The sequence below is a fragment of the Palaemon carinicauda genome, chromosome 1 (genome assembly GCF_036898095.1).
Source record: "Palaemon carinicauda isolate YSFRI2023 chromosome 1, ASM3689809v2, whole genome shotgun sequence".
NCBI classification, from domain to species: Eukaryota; Metazoa; Arthropoda; class Malacostraca; order Decapoda; family Palaemonidae; genus Palaemon; species Palaemon carinicauda.
Window position 1 is genome coordinate 138,375,125 of NC_090725.1, and position 20,730 is coordinate 138,395,854.

The 20,730-nt window shown below is 52.5% G+C and overlaps 1 protein-coding gene across 3 annotated transcripts in view; it reads left to right on the plus strand.

The window, feature by feature from the left end:
* Nucleotides 1-1,321: 1,321 nt before the first annotated feature.
* Gcn2 (eukaryotic translation initiation factor 2 alpha kinase Gcn2) overlaps nucleotides 1,322-20,730 on the plus strand; it is a 571,098-nt gene continuing 551,689 nt past the window's right edge. For all 3 annotated transcript variants that reach the window (XR_011046192.1, XR_011046195.1, XM_068385322.1), the window contains exon 1: nucleotides 1,322-1,530. The gene's annotated coding sequence lies outside the window, so the exon portion shown is untranslated. The remainder of the gene's footprint in view (nucleotides 1,531-20,730) is intronic.

Here is a 20,730-nt window from a genome sequence, read left to right on the forward strand (position 1 = left end):
ATGCCTAGAAGTTCTTAAGAATTTAGATTGGGAAAATGTATGAATTAACATTAATGGGGAATACCTTAACTACGTAAGATTTACAGATGACATAGTTCTATTTACATAATCACGGGAGGACTTCCAAAAGATGACAGAAGATTTGAATAGAGAAAGCAAAAATGTAGAATTAAAATTAATATTAGTAAAATTAAGTTAATGGTTCGTGAAAACATAGAGCCAACAAATAAGTGTTATGGACGAACATCTAGAGATTGTTAATGAATACAATATGTATTTAGGACAGATAGTAAGTGTTTCCCCAGGATATGAGATCGAAATTAAAAGGATAAGCATGAGATAGAGAGCTTTTGGATAATAAAACGAGGTTATGATATGTAAAATGCTACTTTCTCTAGAAAGAAAAGAATTTAATCAGATAGTCCTACCAGTATTAACATATGCATCCGAAACTTGGAGTCTTAGTAAAACCTTAGAATATAAGCTAGTTAGAACTCAAATATCAATGGAAAGAATAATGATGGGATTAACACCAAGAGACAGAAAAAGAGCAACATTCTATATAAAACTGGTTACTGGACTCTATGATTTTTCTTTTCAGAGAGTTATTTGAATGAGCCAATTTCTTCCACATGACCAATTAATAGTGCGATTTTAATCTCTAACTTAGATTTTATTTGTTTACATTATTTATGTACAGCTAGCTCTTTATTGTTTTACTTTCTTTTACCCATGGACATGATTATGAACACAGAGATGTTTGAAACGTCGTTATTTGTTGGTAATGGAAATAAATTTAAGAATGTTTGGCGTTTTCGTAATTCTCCAGTTCCTAAGCTACAACCCTAGTTGGAAAACCAAGATACTATAAGCCCAAGGGCTCCAATAGGGAAAAATAACCCAGTGAGAAAAGGAAATAAGGAAATAAATAAACGATCTAAGAGGTAATGAAAATTTAAATAAAATATCTTAAAAACTTTAACAACACTAAAACAGATATTTGATATATAAACTATAAAGGGACTTATGTCAGCCTGTTCAACATAAAAACATTTGCTGCGAGTTTGAACTTTTGTAACCTTTGTTACCGTCTGGTTGCATCTGAAATTAAATTTAAGAAGAGAATAGAATTATAGCAACCACAAAGAGGGTAGAAATAAAGTAAACGGAGTATATTAAATCAATATAGAATTTGTATTTCGAAAGGAACCTTATACTATATAGGGGAAAATGAGAGAAATAATCTCCCCAAATTAGATGGGCAGACGAGCACTTGAAGCGCCGTTACAAGGAAACTATCAACAGGGAGAATTAAATGACTATCACAGTGAGTAGTGAGTGACACGAGTTTGTTTACAATCTTGAATCTGCTCTTGAAACTTCATGTATAAAATAATACTTCCGATTACAACTCTATAGAAACAATAATTTACCCTTCAAAGAACACTGAGGCAATTCTGTAGTTTACTCGACCAATGAATAAATTGTTGCAAGTTTCATCGCTAAAATTATAGAATGGTGCAATAAACGGTTTGTAGAAAATAAGAATGGTTGGTTTTTAATGTATTTCGTGGTGTTTTGAACGTAATTGATAATGATTCCTGTCGGAAATCCATAGTTATTGAGTTACGGTAGGACTAATATAACTGGAAAGCTATAGCTTTGTGCTATGTACCGTCATCAATTACGTTCGAAACACCCTAAAATATAGCGTACTTGTCTAATTGTGTTGATATTTGATTGAGCCTTTTAAAACTTTCTTTCCGTCAGTCATGGTCATACAAAAACAGTCATCGTAATAAACAGTTACCATAATCAGGGTGTATGTATGATAGCGGCCACCTGCATGTATGATTACAATTAACTTAGAATATGGAGATAGGTAGGTAGGTGAGGACATGGCTTGTAGGTTAGTTTGGGGGGGAAAGTTGAGCTTAGTTGATGTCCATGTTTATTCGACATGGGAGAAACTGACCGCTGATATACAAAGGCTTCCCGTAATCAAAACCGAGTAACAGTAATAAAACACTGTCAAAATAATGGAGCTTTTGTTTGCCAGGACTTACGAATGCATAGGAAACGGGGTTTTCCATCTCATTTTCAATGGGGTCATTCAAAGCAATGTTCATCGTACAGTATTCAGTTCACTTCAGTTGCTGGGCGGAGGGATTCGCCTTTCCATTGGCACCTCCTGAGCTTTCTTCTTTATTCTAATTCTTTTACTTTCTTCTCTCTTTTTTTCCACATCTGATATATATATACTTTTCTTTTCTCTATTCCTTTTTTCTTAGACAGAACGTTTTCTATTAACTTCTTTACCTATGTGCATGGCTGTTGTAGTTCTATCATTCCCTTCTCTTGTTGCTGAGGTGTGGACAGTCAACAATGAAATGGACGAGGTCTTCAGTCTCTGCTCCACATATTGTACATTCTACCCTTCCTCCTATTTCATGTCTTCTCCTATCATTTAATCTAAAACAGTTGGCCCTAGCTCTATACATAATAATGGAATCAGGTTTGTTGTCATTGAATATTTTTTCTCCTATTTGACCTTTTTCTTTTATGAATATTTCTAAACTATTTTTTTCTTTTATATTTTCCCTCAACTTTTTACTATCTACTTCTCCAATCTTGGCCTTGAGCTCTTCTCTTCCCATTCTCCTAAAGGTTCTATCGTTCATATCCATACCTTTCATCCATTTTTTAGTCTCTTTCATCCATCTGTTATTTTCATTCTCTTTTATTTCTTCCTCAATTTTCTTCAACAAATCATTTCTCCCCTCTTCTATCCCTTTCAAAAACCTTAGCCTTCCTCCTGCTATCCTGTCTTCATTTCAGACATTCCTATTTCTCCTCGTAGAGTTGCTACTGCTGCATATGGTGGTTCTCCCAAAATTTTTCAATATTAAACTTAGCCGGTGATCATATAAGCTGTCAGCTCTGCTGCCCGACAGAAAAACCTAAGGACAAATTACGCCAGCGATCGCTATACAGGTAGGTGGTGTACATCAACAGCGCCATCTGTCGAGCAGGTACTCAAGTACTCCAAGTAAACACAGAACCAATTTTCTCTCTGTCGTGCCACCGGCAAGACCTACTAAATACGCTGTTGCTTACTGGATTGATTTTCACAGTTTTGGTGAAGTACTCATTTCTAGTTATTAGCTTTCGCTTTGCAGAGGTTATTTTCAATACTTCCTTGCATTCTTTGATTGAATTTTGGATTATTTGTTGACGACTTGGATAGATTTTGAATTCCCCCTTTGACTAATTCAAGATGTCTGACCCTTCTCAAGTCCCCAAATACAGAAAGTGTAGTGCTAGGGACTGTTCAAGGCGTCTTCCGAAGGCCTCTATCGATCCTCACACCATTTGTTCCAATTGTCGGGGTAAATCCTGTCAATGGGAAGATCGATGTGAGGAATGCGTTGGGCTTTCGGAATTCGATTTTCTCGAATTCCTTAAATATTCACGTAGGCTAGAGAGAGATAGAGTCAGGAGGAGTTCATCTTGCTCAGTTGATTTTTCCTCTCCCCATGCCCCACAACCTATTCCTTCCCCTGTAGTGGTTGCTCCTGATCCCCCTTCTAGCACTCAACCTTCGATGGCAGATATGATGCGTGCCATCCAGGCTCTGGGTGAGAGAGTCGAGTCATTGGCGAGTGACCGCAATCAACTCATGGCAGACGTCAGGGAGTTGAAGGGTAAAAGTGCAGTGGGAAGTGAAGTGAGTGGTAGTGCTGTGAAAAGTGTTAGTGTTGCGCATGAGGGTGCGTCTGTTCGTGCCTGTCGTCCTCCCAGTCCGGGACCTCTTGCAAGCTCCCAAGCCCAGGGGAGAAGCAATGTCGTACGACCAAAGGGTTCGACAGGCTTTAATCAGCGGACAGACGTTCCCTCCGTGGTTTCGGACGTATCTTTCCAAGATCGCCCCACCCACAAGAAGACGAGAGAGCCCGTTCATTCCTCGTCTGCGGAAGAAGTTTCACGCCAGAAACGATGGACCAAGGTCTCACGGCCTCTCAAACGTAAGGTCCCTTCCGAGCAAGTCCAACGGCCCAGGTGTAGCCACTGGGTCAGTTCGGACTCGCTGCAGTCTTCAGATGACTGCACACCTCCTAAGAGAGGCAAAGTGGTACCGCAACAGGCAGTAACACCGTCTGTTGCCGCACCTGCTGCTGTAGACCCTAAGTGGTCTTTGCTACAGTCTATGCAGACACAGTTAGCATCTTTTATGCAGGAGTATCGTGCGGAGAAGGTTGACGCTGCACCCGTTAGCCTACAACCAACCACGGTTGTGCGTCCAGTAGACGCTGAGGCTACCTTCTCCCGCACTACAGCTGTGAGAGTTCCACCACCCATGCGCAGTGTACCCTGCCAGCCGCACGTTGACGTTCACCGACGCACGGAACCCTCCGTTGACGTTCGCGAGCTACCACAACAACAGGAGGGTGGAGTTAAGTTGCTTTGTTGTGACGCTGTGCGTCAACCTCCGCAACCCACTGTGGTTACCGCTACTCACCCGCAGCAGACTAAACAGTCAGGATCCTCACACCCTTTGCCCGGAGTGTCGAGGCCGACGGTGTGATCAGGAAAATATGTGTAGTGAGTGCAGGGAGTGGTCTGCCTCCCAGTGGGAGAGGTTTGGCCGCCGGCGTAAGAAGAAGTCCATGAGAGACCGTTCTCCTTCCGGGGTTGCCTTGAAGGAGGAAGGTTCTCGGGACTCTTCTTTCGCCGCCCAAACCTCCTCCGAAGCTCCCCCTAGTTCGGCTCCTAAGGAGAGTCGGCCGAATGGGAACGTAGGCCCTAGTTCTGTTTCCCGACCTTGGGTGGCGGGAGATGGCGTCGCCTCCCATAGCAGGGCGGTTCCTCCTCCTCCTCCAGGGGAGGTTATTGATGAATCTCTGTCTAATGATGATCTTTTTCAGATTTGGGCTTCCTTGGGGCTCAAGGGCTGCCCTCCAGGGTTGCCCTGATTGACCTTGTCCAGTTGGGGGCCGCCGTTAAGCAGTCGCCGGTGATAGCAGAGGTAGATCCTCTGTCTATCGTCGACGTCGTGGTGGCAGAGGCCTCCGACGGGGCGGGGCAATCCTCTGCAGGTGCAGTTGGGGATGTTGGTGCTGACGGCTCTCCTCCCCCATCCGTACATCCTTCGAAGGGGGAAGGGAGTCCTATGGGCTCTTCTGCTGTCCAGCTTACCTATAAGGGGAGTGCTTTGACTGAGACTCCCCTTCGGAGGACTGATGGTCCTGACGATCTTCCTCGTGGCCGCCTTCTCCGTAAGGCTCACCGTCCGCTGCGTCGCAAGGGCCTCCCGTCTCCTTATAAGGGTGTTAAGAGGTGCCTTTTTGGATCTTCTTCCTCCGAAGGGGACTCTCCTCGCCGTAAACAGCCTGCAGCTCCAGCTTCATTAGACCTCTCTGGGGATCGGTCTCCTACGCCTGCTAGACCTTCACCTTCTGGGGCAGATGTTCAGCAACCTGACCTCGTCACCCGACGGGCAACGGTCCCTTCTGGGCAAAGGGATTCTTCCCTTTCACGTGCAGTGTTAGCGCACAGGCGCTCTCCTGCTCGTCAGCGCTCACCTGTTCATCAGCGATCTCCTGTTCGCCGGCGCTCTCCTGATGTTCGTCCTTCTTCTCGCCAGCGCTCTCCTGAGGACATCCTTCAACCTGTTGTTCCTGAAGAGCGCCCAGCGCGCCAGCGTTCCCCTGCTCGCCCTTCTGCAGTGTTAGCGCACAGGCGCTCTTCTGCTCGTCAGCGCTCTCCTGTTAGTCAGCGCTCTACTGAGGATCATCGCCCTTCTGCTCGCCAGCGCTCCCCTGTGGTCTCCGAATATCCTGCAGTTCCTGTTGTGCGCCCCGCGCGCCATCAGTCTCCTGAGCGCCCTCGCGATCCTCAGCTTGTTCCTGCACAACATCGCCCGCGTTCTCCGGCGCGTGTTTCTAAAGCACATGTTCGCCCACGCGCCTACGCGCTTCCTGTTCCTGTTCGTGAACGCGCCGCGCCGACTGTTCCTTCACTGGATTCCACGCGTCACCCTCTTGCTCGCCAGCGATCACAGACGATTCAACAATCGCCTGCTCGTCAGCGTTCTCCTACGTGTCAGCGATCACCTGAACATCGGCGATCTCCGGACCGCGCGCGTGACCTACCGCCTGCGCGCATGCGTTCTCCAATGCGCCGTCGCCCAGAGGTTCTGGAAGTACATGGTTCGCCCTCTGCTAGCTCGCCCTTGCGCGACCTACGCGCTATCGCTCGCCAACGCGTCACCATGCGCCAACGCGCCATCGCTCGCCTGCGCACCAGCGTTCGCCAGTGCACCACCGATCGCCTGCTCGCAATCGCTCTCCCTCGCGCTACAGGTCATCTGACCAACGTCGCCAGCGATCTTCGGAACGTTCTCACTCGCCCACGCGGCAACGCGTTCCCTCGCCATCGCGCCAATGCATTCGTTCACCGGCTCGCCCACGCGCTCGTTTGCCTGCACGCCCTCGCGCCCACTCGCCCGTGCGACCGCTCGCCTGCGCGCGACCACCGTTCGCGCCGAATTTCGCAGCCAGTGACATCAGCAGGATCGCGTGGTCCCAGACAGCGCTCTGGATCGCCTCCATCAAAACGCAGGACTGTTGTGCAAGACAGGGAAGGCACTTCAGAGAGGTCAGTGCGTCTTTCTTCCCCCTTTCCTTTTCAGGTAGGTCCAGTGGTGTCCACTCCGAAGGATCGCCCGATCCCTTTTCCTCCAGCGAGGATTTCGGACTGTGTCCGTGGAACAACAGACTTGGTTTGGTCCTCTGATGCGGGCGTTAGTGAGGGTAATGAAGCCAGCACTCGCCGATCAGGGCAATAAACCACCGGCTGCCTCACCTTCGCTGAAGAGAACGAGAGGAGTGGACTTCGTGGTGACTTCCCCCAGGGAGAAGTTGGTTCCTAGGAGGTCTGTCGGGAAGGCCCCTTCCCCTGCTCAAGCGTTTTCTCCTCCCGTGGATGAGGCTTTTCCGTCCTCGGGTGAGTCCAGTGAAGCGATAGTCTTCCCCTCAGCACCAAGGGGGGAGCCTTCTCTTCATGGAGGAGAATCGTCTCGTGCGGAAGGGGCTCTTCGAACCTCTTTGTTGGGATCCTGTATCCTTCCCAGGAGGGAACCCAAGGACTCCAAGACCATCCCGAAATCGTCTTCAAGGTTTCGCCAGGAACCCGCGGCTCCCCGGGGGAAACGTCCACGCTTCGCCCCAGGAAGAGATTCCGGGGACAGGAGACTTAGCTGCCAGCCCGCAAGGAGGAGATCAGCAGGAATCTGAATATGCCTTCTGGCAGGTCCTGAGCCTGATGAGGCAAATCAACGGGTTCATGGACCCCGTGATCGCCCCCCGAGAAGGCAAGGACACAGTCTTGGACGAAGTGTTCGACGTTCATAAAGCCCCTAAGTCCAGTGCGGCTCTGCCCTGGTCTCGGGGTCTGAAGAGTGCCAGAGCCAGGGCCAACGCCCAGCTCGCGATTCTTGCCTCCTCCAGTCGTTCCTCTGCCGGGAACAAACTCATCCCTCCTCCTCGTCTCCAGCAGAGGAGGTATTTTGAGATCTTGGGTGAGTCCAGTCTCGCTCTTCCTCTCCATCACTCTGTGGAGGAGCTGGCTAAGGGAGTTCCCCTCAAGAAGCTCTCTGCCCGGCAGGTGTTGTTCTCGGCGTCGGAGATCCTGAGAAATGAGAAGGTCGCGAAGTGCGCCATGCAGGCCACTTCGTGGTTGGATATATGGCTAGGAACTCTGGGCATCCTATTGCGCTCCGAGGACTTGTCTAAGGAGACTAATAGGAAGGCCCTGGAGACCTTACTCTCGGGCACCCGCTCCATCGAGTTACTGGCGCACCAGGTCACCACCCTGTGGGCCAATTCAGTGTTGAAGCGGCGCGATGCGGTGACCGAGAGATTCCACCCGAAGGTCCCCGCCGTGGATGTCTGTAGGCTCAGACATGCTTCCCTTCTGGAGGAGAATCTGTTCGAGCCACAGGATATGGAGCGAACGGCTGAGAGGTGGAGGAAATCTAGCACGGACTCCCTCCTCCATAGGGCCCTTACAGCTCGGCCCTATAAGCCTCCAGCTCCGCCGCAACAGCAGCAGCAGCCTCGTAAGGCTCCGAAGCAGGCACCGGCAGTTAAGAAAGTGGTGTCTAAGCCCCAGCCCTTTCCAGCCAAGGTCAAGAGGGGCGGAAAGTCCTCCAGGGGAGGCAAGACTCTTAGGGGTAGCGGCCGCGGCCGCAAACCCTAAGGGTGGCAGTCCCCCTGCGTGTCCACCTGTTGGGGGATGCCTTCAGCGTTGCGTCCGCAGGTGGCAGCAACATGGGGCCGATGCTTGGACGGTTTCAGTGATCGGCCAAGGCTATCGCGTCCCGTTCACAACATCTCAACCTCCCCTGACAGCGAATCCAGTGTCGTTGAGCTCCTATGCCACGGGATCGGCAAAGGGGCTGGCCCTTCGGGCCGAAGTCGAGACCATGCTCAAGAAGGGTGCTCTCCAGGAGGTCGTCGACGGCTCCCCAGGCTTCTTCAGTCGACTCTTTCTTGTAAAGAAGGCGTCTGGAGGCTGGAGACCCGTCATCGACCTCTCAGCTCTGAACGGGTTTGTCAAGCAAACCCGGTTTAGCATGGAGATAGCGGACACGGTCAGACTTGCGGTGAGACCACAAGACTTCATGTGCACACTGGATCTAAAGGACGCGTACTTCCAGATCCCAGTCCATCCGTCTTCCAGGAAGTACTTGAGATTCTGCCTAGACGACAAGATCTACCAGTTCAAGGTGCTGTGTTTCGGTCTCTCCACAGCTCCTCAGGTGTTCACCAGAGTGTTCACCCTGATTTCATCTTGGGCGCACAGGAACGGCATTCGTCTCCTTCGTTATCTGGACGACTGGCTGATCCTAGCAGACTCGGAGTCGACCCTTCTTCGGCACCGAGACAGGCTTCTAGGTCTTTGCCAGGATCTGGGGATCGTGGTAAACCTCGAGAAGTCCTCTCTGCAGCCGTCCCAACGACTGGTTTATCTAGGCATGCTGATAGACACCGATTTCCACCAAGCCTTTCCATCAGACGACAGGATAACAAGGCTGAGGAGGGTGGCGGAACCCTTCTTCAGGCGAGAAGAGCTCCCTGCCCATTCGTGGTTACGTCTCCTAGGTCACCTGTCCTCCCTGGCTTGTCTGGTTCCAAACAGCCGCCTCAGGATGAGATCCCTACAGTGGCAGCTCAAGTCCCGGTGGAATCAAGGATCCGATTCCTCGGACATTCTGATCCCGATAGGATCTTTGGAACGGATGGACTTGCGGTGGTGGCTGGTCGATAAGAACCTGCGGAAGGGAGTGAGTCTTCTCGTCCTCCCCCCGGAATTGACTCTGTTTTCGGACGCGTCAAAAGAAGGGTGGGGGGCACACGTTCTGAACCAGAGGGCCTCAGGCCTTTGGTCAGAATTAGAAAAGTGCCTGCACATCAGCCTGCTAGAGTTGAAGGCCGTCTTTCTGGCTCTTCAACAGTTCCAACGGACCCTGGCGGGTCACTCCGTGGTGGTGATGAGCGATAACACCACGGTAGTGGCTTATATCAACAAGCAGGCCATCTTGCAGTAGAGATTCTGAGGTGGACTGAAGTCCACTCGATAACACTATCAGCTCGCTTCATTCCTAGCAAGAGGAATGTGCTCGCCGACAGTCTGAGCAGGGCCTCGCAGATAGTGAGTACCGAGTGGTCTTTGGATCCTCAGATAGCCAACAAAGTCCTGACTTTGTGGGGTTCCCCGACCGTGGACCTGTTCGCGACAGCGTTGAGTTTCAAGCTGCCTCTGTACTGCTCCCCAGTCCTGGACCCCAAGGCACTCTGGCAAGATGTTTTCCAGCAACGGTGGGACAACATCGACGTGTACGCCTTCCCACCGTTCTGTCTGATGAGAAGGGTGCTCAACAGGACCAGACTATCGGTCAACTGTTCGATGACTCTGGTAGCTCCGCTATGGCATCACGTAGAATGGTTCCCGTACCTTCTGCAGCTCCTGACGGAGCTCCCGAGGGAACTTCCTCCACGACACGAGCTTCTCAGACAACCCCACTCCAACGTCCCTCACAAGGCCGTTGCCTCGCTTTGGCTTCACGCCTGGAGACTATCCAGCATCTCCTCACGGAGAGAGGCTTTTCGCAACAGGTTGCGGAGAGAATGTCTCGGCACCTGCGAAAGTCCTCTGAGGGAGTCTACCAGGCGAAGTGGAGAGTCTTTTGTGGTTGGTGTCGTGGGAGGGGTATCTCTCCACTCGATGCCACTATTCCAGCAATAATGGACTTCCTCGTATATCTGCGGGAGGAAATGCGCCTTTCTGTCTCTGCAGTGAAAGGCTATCGCTCAGCCTTAAGCTTGGCCTTCAGGCTGAAAGGCGTGGACATTTCTTCCTCGCTAGAACTCTCTCTACTCATACGTAGCTACGAGCTTACCTGCCCCCAGTCGGAAGTGAGACCTCCTTCTTGGAACGTGGTTCGGGTCCTCAGGGCTCTTAAGAGACCTCCTTTCGAACCATTACGCCAGGCCTCCGATCGCCACCTGTCTTGGAAGACGGATTTCCTGCTCGCTTTGGCTTCGGCCAAGCGAGTTAGTGAACTTCATGGTCTCTCGTACGACATCGTCCATTGAAGGGGATGGGGGGGAGGTAACGTTCAGGTTCGTCCCTGAGTTTGTGGCCAAGACTCAGAATCCTGGAGTGCCGGATCCTCAGTTCGACTCTTTCAGGATCGCGAGTCTCCGCTCTGTAACAAGTGACCCAGACCAGCTGCTACTATGTCCAGTGAGGTGTCTGAGGTGCTACTTGAAGAGAACGGCTGCAGTCCGTCCTCAAGTGCGAGCATTGTTTGTGAGCACAGGCAGGACGAAGAGGAGGGTCACCAGGAACACCATCTCAGCTTGGATTCGAAGGGTTTTCCACCATGCCTTGAATCCAGACCCTCCTCCGTCATGTTGCCCTAGGGCACACAATGTCAGGGGTGTTGCTACGTCCCTGGCCTTCAAGAGAAACTTCTCTGTGACGCAGGTGCTTCAAGCTGGGGTCTGGAAGCGTCAGACGACCTTCACAGCCCACTACCTGCAGGACGTGACCCACAGGAGCCTCGATACGTTTTCTATCGGCCCTGTGGTGGCTGCACAACAGCTGGTCTAACCTCAGGCTCCTTTATGGACAAGTAGCAGTAGGTTGAGGGCGTTGTTACCCGGTTTTAGTCTGCGTGAATGAAAGAGTATGTCTGACCCTTACTTCTGTCTTCATTCTCCCCTCTCTTGGGGAAGCAGCATCCTGGTCCTCGCATAGCTGACCTCGACCTCTGCAGGTAACCCATGCTTCCTTGTGCTCCTAGTATTAAGCTTAATACTGTTGCGTCCCCCATACCCTGACGAGGTGGTATTGGGAACGTCCTATCCTAGATTCCTATCTAAAGGTCTCAAGGTCAACTTCATAGGACGAGTCACACCTTCCTCCACACACAACTTATGTAGGCCACTCGTTCCTGGCGATGCAAGGAACTTGTGAGGTGCAGGGGCTCCTTCTCTCAAGTGCTACTCACTGAAGGATGGAGTCCCCGGGCAAAGCCGAAGTCAGTAAGGCTGCGGACTTTCCACCCTTCCTAAGGAGTAAGTCACCCAATGTAAATAGCATGGTTTGTAATTCGGTTACGGAACAAATGACAAATTCGGAGATAATTTGTATTTTTCCTAACCATACAAACCTTAGCTATTTACACATATTTGCTCGCCAACCCTGGCCCCCAAGTCAAGTCCTACCTCTAAGTGAAGTGAAGCAAATCACCGGTGTGTGGGGGGGGAGGGGTAGCAAGCTATCCCTTCCCCTACCCCCGCTAACTAGCACGGGGGTAATTAACCCTTGTTAAAAACTATTGGCTCGTCATTTCTGCTACGCTAAAAGGTAAACCCAATGTAAATAGCTAAGGTTTGTATGGTTAGGAAAAATACAAATTATCTCCGAATTTGTCATTTTACGATGCCGTTTCTTCGTGCCTATTGCGTGCCTTCGAAGCAGAGCTGTCCTATTTATGCCTGGGGAGTCTGCTGTCGCCGCTGTCTCTCTAGGACATCATCAGGGGCGTTCGCTTCTCTTAGAAGTTCCCCCATGACTACTGTCAGCTCTTCAGTGCATCCTAGAACGATAAGGAGGTTCGTCTCCTGTGTAGTTGTTAACTTCCCTTCTTACCTTCCCTGGTCCTTAGGCGGTTATGCTCTTGGGGCTGAGCGACCGCCCTTATGACTTTCTCAAGGGGCTGAGCTGTTGCAAGGCCAGACCATGGTACTAGCGACTATGCTCTCGGGGCTGAGAGGTCGCTTCTATAGCTACGCTCAAGGGGCTGAGCATCTGCAAGATAAGTGGACCTCTCTCGTTCGCGAGGGAGGCCACCCTAAGGGCTCCTCTTCGGAGGATTGCTCCTTTTGTCTCTTCTACGAAGTGTCTCCTCCCGTTCGCATGAGAGGACACTCACAGAGACTCCTCTTCGGAGGTTTGTTCCTGTTTACGTCAGCTGATCTCACGGCCTTTGGGGGCTCCATCGCCTGTCTCTTCTACGAAGTGCTCACCCTTCTCGTTTTCCCTGACCCTTCGGAGTCTCGGAGCTTTAGTTACGCAGTTCCCTCGGGCTCTCGTAACTTTAGTCACTTCTACACTTCGGTGATTAGTGACGGTGAAACTTCGGTTTCTCGTTGCGCTGACCCTTCGGGGTCTTGCAACTATCTCTTCGGGGCCTCACTACAGTACTCAGGCTACGTTAGACCTTGGGTCTCTCTCTGCCTGCTGTATCCGTTCCTGACTGCTGACGCGCCTTGGCGCCCAAGCCCCCGTTTTCCAACGGGCTCCTCCCTCCGGGGCAGGAGAGACTTTCTCACACCGTGAGTAAGTCCCTTAAGTGCCAGGTATCCCCTGCGCGCCAATGTTCTCTTGCGGGCTAGCGCTCGGCTGCTGTTCCTGAGACTGATTTCCAGAGACACCCTGTTCCAGTTTTCAATTAGGCTGCTACCAACGTTCCCTGCGCATTTGCTCACATCGTTGGAGTTCCCGAGATAGCGCACAGGCGCTCGCCAGCGGTTCAGCCTGCGGTGTCTCTAAGTTTCTTCTACGAAGGGCACCTCTCCCGTTCGCGGGAAAGGTCCCTCACAGAAACCACTCCTCGGAGTGTTTAGCAGTCCTTCAGTTGATTGTCGGCTCTGAAGCAGGCCTCCTGGTTCTCTTCAGGGGATGCCCTCCCTTTTAGGGACACATCCCAGTTCCTGATCTACGAGTTAGCCGATCCTTCAACCAAGCGCGCGTGCGCGCTCTCCGACGATCTTCTGTTGCACAGGGGCCTACGATCTTCACTCGCGCGTAAGCGCTGAAGATCGCCCGCGCGCGGGATGGTTTCCCGTGCGTGATCCTCGGGATCGTCGAAGATCGTTAGCCGCCGACCTTCTGATACGCGTAAGCACTGAAGATCGCCTGCGCGCGGGATGGTTTCCCGCGTGCGATCTTCGAAGATCGTTAGCCGACGACCCTAGCGCGCAAGCATTGACGATCTTCGTAATGCGTAAGCGCCGAAGGTCGTCCCGCGCGCGATCTTCGAGGCCGTCCGCACGTGATCGTCGACGGCCGTTAGCCGGCGATCTTCGGATCCAGCGCTAGGCGCGCAAGCGCCGACGATCTTCATAGTACGCGTAAGCTCCGAAGATCGTTCTGTGCGCGGGAGGGTTTCCCGCGCGTGACAACGAGGCCGTCCGCGCGCGGTTCTCCGCGCTAGGCGCGCAAGCGCCGACGATCTTTATAGTACGCATAAGAGCCGAAGATCGTTCTAGGCGCGGGATGGTTTCCCGCGCGCGACCATTGAGGCTCACGCGATCATCGCACGGATCGTCCGCACCGCGCGCGATCGTCGTAGATCGTCCGCGCGCGGGCACCGAGGTTTCCCACGCGCGATCGCCGACTATTTTCTCTCGCGCATGAGCGCCAACAATCTTCGCACACGCGTGAGCGTCGAAGATCGTCCGTGCTCGCGCGAATCGCCGTCGATCGTCTTACATAGTTGGAGATCGTACGCTCGCGGGCACCAATGGTTTCCCGCTCACTGTCTCCGACGACCTTCTCTCGCGCTAGCGCCGACGATCTTCGCCGACGATCTTCGTACACGCGTAGGCGCCGAAGATCGTCAGCGTTATTTCTTCCGCGCGTGGGATGGTTTCCCACACGCAAGCACCGGCGATCTTTTGTCGCCGAGATCGTTCGCGCGTGGGAGGGTTTCCCTCACTATCGCCCACGATCTTTTCACGCGCAAGCGCCAGCTATCTTCATATGTGCGGAAGCGTGGGGATCGTCCACGCGGGGGCCGATACGCCCACGCTCACGCGGGTACGCGTGCATGCGGGCGCGGTTATACTGCTACGCATGTTTCATTCACGCGATACCCAGATCTGTGCTTTTCGCGCGATCATCGGCATGATCGGCGCACCGTTCTCTGACGCGATCGCGCCCTGATTATATCAGGGCTTTTGGAGGTCAGGCCACCTTCGCGTTTCCCTCCCCCGCAGCGTAGAGCAGCGCCCTCTCCGGAGGGGGGGAGGTTTCCGGACAGGTCAAAGGTCTCTTCTCCCTTCATTGCAGATTCTCTACGGGCAAACCCTCATGTGTCAACTCCTCCAGAGGATGGAACGATCCTCTTCCCTCCAGAGGGACTCCCTGTCAGCGCGAGGGTTGGTCGGCATCCCTGGTGGGATGCCGTCGTCATAGCCCTCATGCAGGCGATGAGTCTGTGCCTTCTGACTGGGGTCACTAATCAGTAGCAGCTTCCTCTCCCCCTGAAGGGGGTGAGAGGAATCCCTGGCATGGTATCCCCTCCAAGGAGTATCCTGTCCATTCGCGAGTCCTTACGCAGGCGATGAGCCCTCCTCAGACTTCATCTCCCCTCCCCTGCGGATGAGCATTACCCATCCCCAGGAGGGTCGGAAGACCCGGTCCTCTCCCCCATCACTCCATAGGGAGAATCCCCGCCTCTTCCTGAGAATCTTCTCGAGCGGAGGGGGCGAAAGCCTTACATCCTTCATCGCTGGGGTCCTGTTTCCCTCCTAGGAGGGATCCTAAGGCCCAGTCTTCCGCAAGGACCCGACAGGATCCAGTTGGACCCTTGGGGCATGTCTATAAGTCTCCCCAAGAAGAGCCTCCGGGGATGAGAGACCTCGCTGCCAGTTCATCAGGAGGAGAAGCTCCAGGGGTCGGAACTTGCGCTCTGGCAGGTTCTGACCCTCAGGAAACCCCAGATTCAGAGATTCCTCTTCGGTAAGGGAAGGATACAGTCCGGGACTGAGTCTACTCACCCAAGGGCTCCCTTGGGCCAGTGCAGTTTGCCCTGGTCTCAGGGAATGGGAGCGCCAGAGACTAGGCCGAGGGCCAGCTCTCCGAGCTTGTCTCCTTCAACAGTCCCGGTCAGTATCGAGCCCCTCCCTCCTCCTTGGGTAGGGATCGGTGAGGGGACGGGCCCTCCGGGCAGAATTCCAGTCCATAACAGTCCCGGTTGGTTTCGAGTCCCTCCCTCCTCCCTGGGTAGGGATCGGTGAGGGGACAGGCCCTCCGGGCGGAAGTCCAGTCCATGTCGGAAATACGCTCCCTCCAAGAGGTGGCCAATGGGTTCCGAGGCCTCCTTAATCGTCTCCTTCCCTTCTCGACTCTGTACAGGGTTGTCAATCAGTCTCCGTTCAGCATAGCGACAGCAGACGCGGTCAGTCTTGCAGTGAGACCACAAGACGTCATGTGTACACTGGTCCGGTAGGACGCGTACTTCCGATCCCGGTTCACCCATCTTCAAGGAAGTACTTTGGAGTTTGCCTGGAAGGTGGATATACCAGTTTAAGGGCTGTGCTTCGGTCGCTCCACAGCACCTCAACAGTTCACCGATACTTCCACTCTGATCTCTTCACGGGCTCTCAGGATCGGCATCCGTCCCCTCCGTTTCCTGGGTGACTGGCCGATCCTAGCAGACTCGAAGGCATCCCTTCTTCGTCATCGGGACAAGCTCCTCAAACTTTGCCAAGTTCTAAAGATCATGGTAGTCCTCGAGGAGTCCTCCCCGCAGCCCTCTCAGAGTCTGGTATACCTAAGCCTGGTCTTAGACACCAATCTCACGAAGCCTTCCCTTCTGGCAACAGGGTACAAGGCGGAGGAAGGTCGCGAGACCTTTCCCCACACGAGAAGACCCTCCAACCCAAGGTGGTTACGTCTCTCCTCCCTGGCCCGTCTGGCTTCCAACAGTCGCCTCTGGATGAGTTATCTCCAGTGGCGACTCGGGGCACGGGGTAGTCGGGGGCACGACTCCCCGGACGCCGGGACCCCTAGGGGACAACCGGAACAGACGGACCCCCAGGGGTGGGAAGCAGACGAGGATCTACAATAGGGAGTGGACCTTCTCGTCCTTCCCCCAATCTTGATGCTGTTTTCGGACGCGTCAGAACCAGGAAGTACCTTCTCTAGACTTACTAGAGATGGAAACCGTGTTTCTGGCACTTAGTAGTTCCACCTAGCCTGGCGGACTACTCTGTGGTTGTGGGGATCAACAACACCACAGTGATGGCTTTCTTGCCCAGACAAGGAGGTACTTTTCAGTACAGCCATCCCATCCTGCGGTAGAGATACCAGGATGGTCCGAGTTCCCCTCGGTCTCCTTGGGAGCTCGCTTAATTCCAGGCAAAGGAATGGGCTCGCTGACAGTCTGAGCAGTGCGACACGGGCACCACATTCCGAGTGGTCTTTGGATCCTATAGTAGCCTACAAAGTCCTGACTCGGTGGGGCTCCCTCTGTGGACCGGTTCGCTACAGCACTGAGCTGCAAGCTCCCGCTGTACTGCTCCCCGGTCCCGGATCCCAAGACCCTCTGGTAGGATGCCTTCCAGCAACGGTGGGACAACATCAATGTGTTTGCCTTCCCCCATTCTGGCGGATGAGGAGAGTACTCTACAGGACCTCCCTAGCTCTGCTAGGGCCTCTCGCAGGTGGCTCACCAGTCCCTCTGTACCTCCTTACGGAGCCTCCGAGGGAACCCCCCCCACGTCACCGGTTACTCACACAGCCACATGCCATCATCCTCCGCAAAGCCGTAGCTTGCGCCAAGTTCCCGCCGGGAGTCTATCCAGCATCTCCTCAGAGAGAGAGGATTTTCGCAACAAGTTGCGAAAAGGAGGCCTGGACACCTGCGCAAATCTTCCGCAGTAGTCTCCCAGGCGAAGGAGCGAGTTACTGTGGTCGGTGTCGTGGAGAGGGTATCCCTCCACACAATGCCGCTTCCAGCAATAGTAGCAGAGCCCCTCGTGGGATTGCGGGATGAATGTGCCTTTCAGTTTCGGCTGTGAAAGGCTATCCCTCAGCCTTAGGTCTTGCCTCCAGGCTCTAGGGATAGACATTCCTCCCTCGCTGGAACTCTTCCTTCTCATACGAAGCCTTGTCCTCTCCTGCCCTCAGTCGAAGGTGAGACCTCCTCCTTGGGACGTGGTTCGAGTCCTCAAGTCTCTGAAGAGACCCCCTGACGAACCACTACGTAAGGCCCCAGATCACTACCTTACTGGGTAGACAGTGTCCCTGCTAGCTTATCTTCAGCCAAGCGAGTCACATGGTCTATCATACGACTCCGCCCATTCAGGGGGATAGGGGGAGGCAACATTCAGGTTCGTCCCTGAGGTTTGTTGCCAAGACTCAGAATCCGGGAGTGCCGGACCCGCTGTTCGACTCCTTCCAGGTTTCGAGTCTCCGTCCTGTAGCAGATGACCCAGACCATCTCCTACCTTGCCGGTAGGGAGTCTGAGGTGGCGTCTTAAGAGAACGGCTGCAGTTCGTCTCCAGGCTCAAGCCTCGTTCGTGGATCCTGGGAAACGAAGAGAAGGGTCTCCAGGAGTACCATCTCGGCCCGGATTCGCAGGGTGTTACACCCGGCCTTGAATCCTGACCCTTCTCCGTCGCATCGGCCTAGAGCCCATGATGTCGGGGGCGTAGCTACGTCCCTGCCCTTCATGGAGCATCATTCAGTGACGCAGGTCCCACAAGAGGGGATGTTGAAGCATTAGACCATCTTCTCAGCCCCCTTACCTGCAAGACATGACCCACAGGAGGCTCGATACGTTTCTATCGGCCCTGTGGTGGCTTCACAACAGCTGGTCTAAACCTCAAGCTCCTTGATGTACAAGTAGCAGAAGGTTGAGGGCATTGTTACCTGGTGTTAGTCTGCATGAATGAAAAGATCTGTCTGGCCTTTATTCTTTTCTTCATCCTCTCCTCCCTTTGAGAAAGCAGCATCCTGGGTTCTCTGCATAGCTGACCTCAAACCACTGCAGGTAGACCATGCTTCCTTGTGTTCCTAGTATTAGGTGTAATACTGTCATGTCCCCATACCCTGACGAGGTGGTATTGGGAGAGTCCTAGCCTGGTTTTCCTTCTGAGGAACTCCAGGGCAACTGGTTGGGACATGTCACTTTTCACCTTCGCACACACCTTTCGTAGGCCGCGGCAGTTTCACAACCGCCAGCGAGGAGCAGGGATTCCCTATTGTCCGAGTACTTGATCGCTCAAATATGGAATCCCCGGGCAAGCCAAAGCCAGTATGGCCGGGACTTACCACCCTTCCTAAGGGTTAAGTCACCCCATGTAAATAGCGTGGTTTGTATTTCAGTTACGGAACAAATGACAAATTTGTAGATAATTTGTATTTTTCCTAACTATACAAACCTTAGCTATTTACATGAGGTGATTACTTCGCCGTAGCTGAATGACGAGCCATAAGAATTTTAACTAGGGTTTACTACCCCTCCGCTAGTTAGCGGGGGGTAGGGAGGGGTAGCCTGCTACCCCTCCCTACCCCCCGCTAACTAGCGGAGCGGTAGTAAACCCTCTTTAAAATTCTTATGGCTCGTCATTCAGCTACGGCGAAGTAATCACCTCATGTAAATAGCTAAGGTTTGTATAGTTAGGAAAAATACAAATTATCTACGAATTTGTCATTTTTGAAATCTATTGAAATTACAACCAAATTTTCTTTCCTTTTGTAAATTTCTTCTACACAATTTTGTAAAATAAATATGTTATCTTCTACCCTTCCTCATTTTGTGACTCCAGCTTATGTTTCTTTTTTATCTCCATATTTTTTTCTGTGTTCTTTTTTATCTTTCAAGAGAGTTATAAATATTTTGTATGAAGCATTTGTAAGCACAATTGGTCTTAAATCCTTAGCTGTTAGTGTCTTAAGCTTTTTTATAATTTTAGTTTTTGATGTTTTCCACTTTTCGGGATTGTTAGGCTTCTCCTTTGTTTCATTTAGATTTTTAATGAGGGTTAACTACCCTCTCGCTAGTTAGCGAGGGGGTAGGGGAGGGGTAGCTAGCTACCCCTCCCCCCTCACACACCGGTGAACTGATTCACTTCACTTTTGGCTCGGGTGATGATCAGACGTGTCTGTCTCACCCTCGCATTTTTGACAGCCTTAATTTTTTTGCTTTTTCTTACAGCTCGTGTGTTTGGAAGTTAGCCTCTCTCTATCATGCGGAAGTGCCCTGGACTACCCGACCGCCCTTGTGGGACGTTCATGTCGGCAGTCGAGACGGACCCTTACACCTTGTGTCCGTACTGCAGAGGTCAATGGTGTGATAGGGATAAAACTTGTAGTGAGTAGGGAGTGGTCTACCTCCCAGTGGGAGAGGTTTTCCCGGCGACGTAAGAAGAAGCCTAAGCGTGACCTTTCTCCTTCAAGGGCTTCCTTGAAGAAGGAAGGTTCCAAAGACTCTTCTTCCGTTGCCCGAACCTCCTCCGAAGCTCCCACTCGATCGGTCTCTCGTGAGGGGCCGTCGAGTGGTAGCGTAGGCCTTTCTTTTGTTGACCAACCTCGGGGTTCGGGAGAGGGAGTTGCCTCCCATAGCGAGGCAGCTCCTCCTCCTCCGGGGGAGGATATTGATATTGATGACTCTGTTGCTAACAGTGATCTTTTGCAGCGTTGGGCTTCCTTGGGGCTTAAGGGCTCGCCCTCCAGGGAAGCCCTGTTTGACCTGATCCAGTTGGGTGCAGCTGTCAAACAGTCGCCGGTAATAGCAGAGGTAGATCCTCTGTCTATTGTCGACGTTGTTGTGGCAGAGGCTTCCGACGGGTCGGGTCAAACCCCTGCTGTTGTTGCGGATATTGCTGAAGGCTCAGTTCCCCCCTCCGAACATCCTTCGAGGGAGGAGCTGGGTCCAACGGTCTCTCCTGCGGGTGATTCTCTCCCTCGGGGGAGTTTACTGACGGAGACTCCTCTTCGGAGGACCGACGATGGTGTTGCTGCCCCTCGAGGTCGTCTTCGCCGTAAGGCTCGCCCTCCTCTTCGCCGTAGAGGCCTTCCTTCTCCTTACAAGGGAGTTAGGAGGCGCCACTTCGGTTCATCGCCTTCGACGTCCCCCGCAGAGGATCCTCCTCGACGTGAGCAGACCGTTGCAGCTGCATCGCTAGACCTCTCAGCAGATCGTTCGCGATCTTCCACGCCTGCCAGACCTGCTAGTCTTCCTTCTCCTTTCCTGGACGCAGATGCGCAGTGGGCGCCAACGCACCCCGTTTTCCAACGGGCACCGCTCCCTTCGGGGCAAAAGGGCTTATCTCACAATGTGAGTAAGTCCCTTAAGTGCCAGGTTTTTACCTGCGCACAAGCACTCTCCTGCTGTAGCTGTGGACTAGATCTCTTTGGACTCA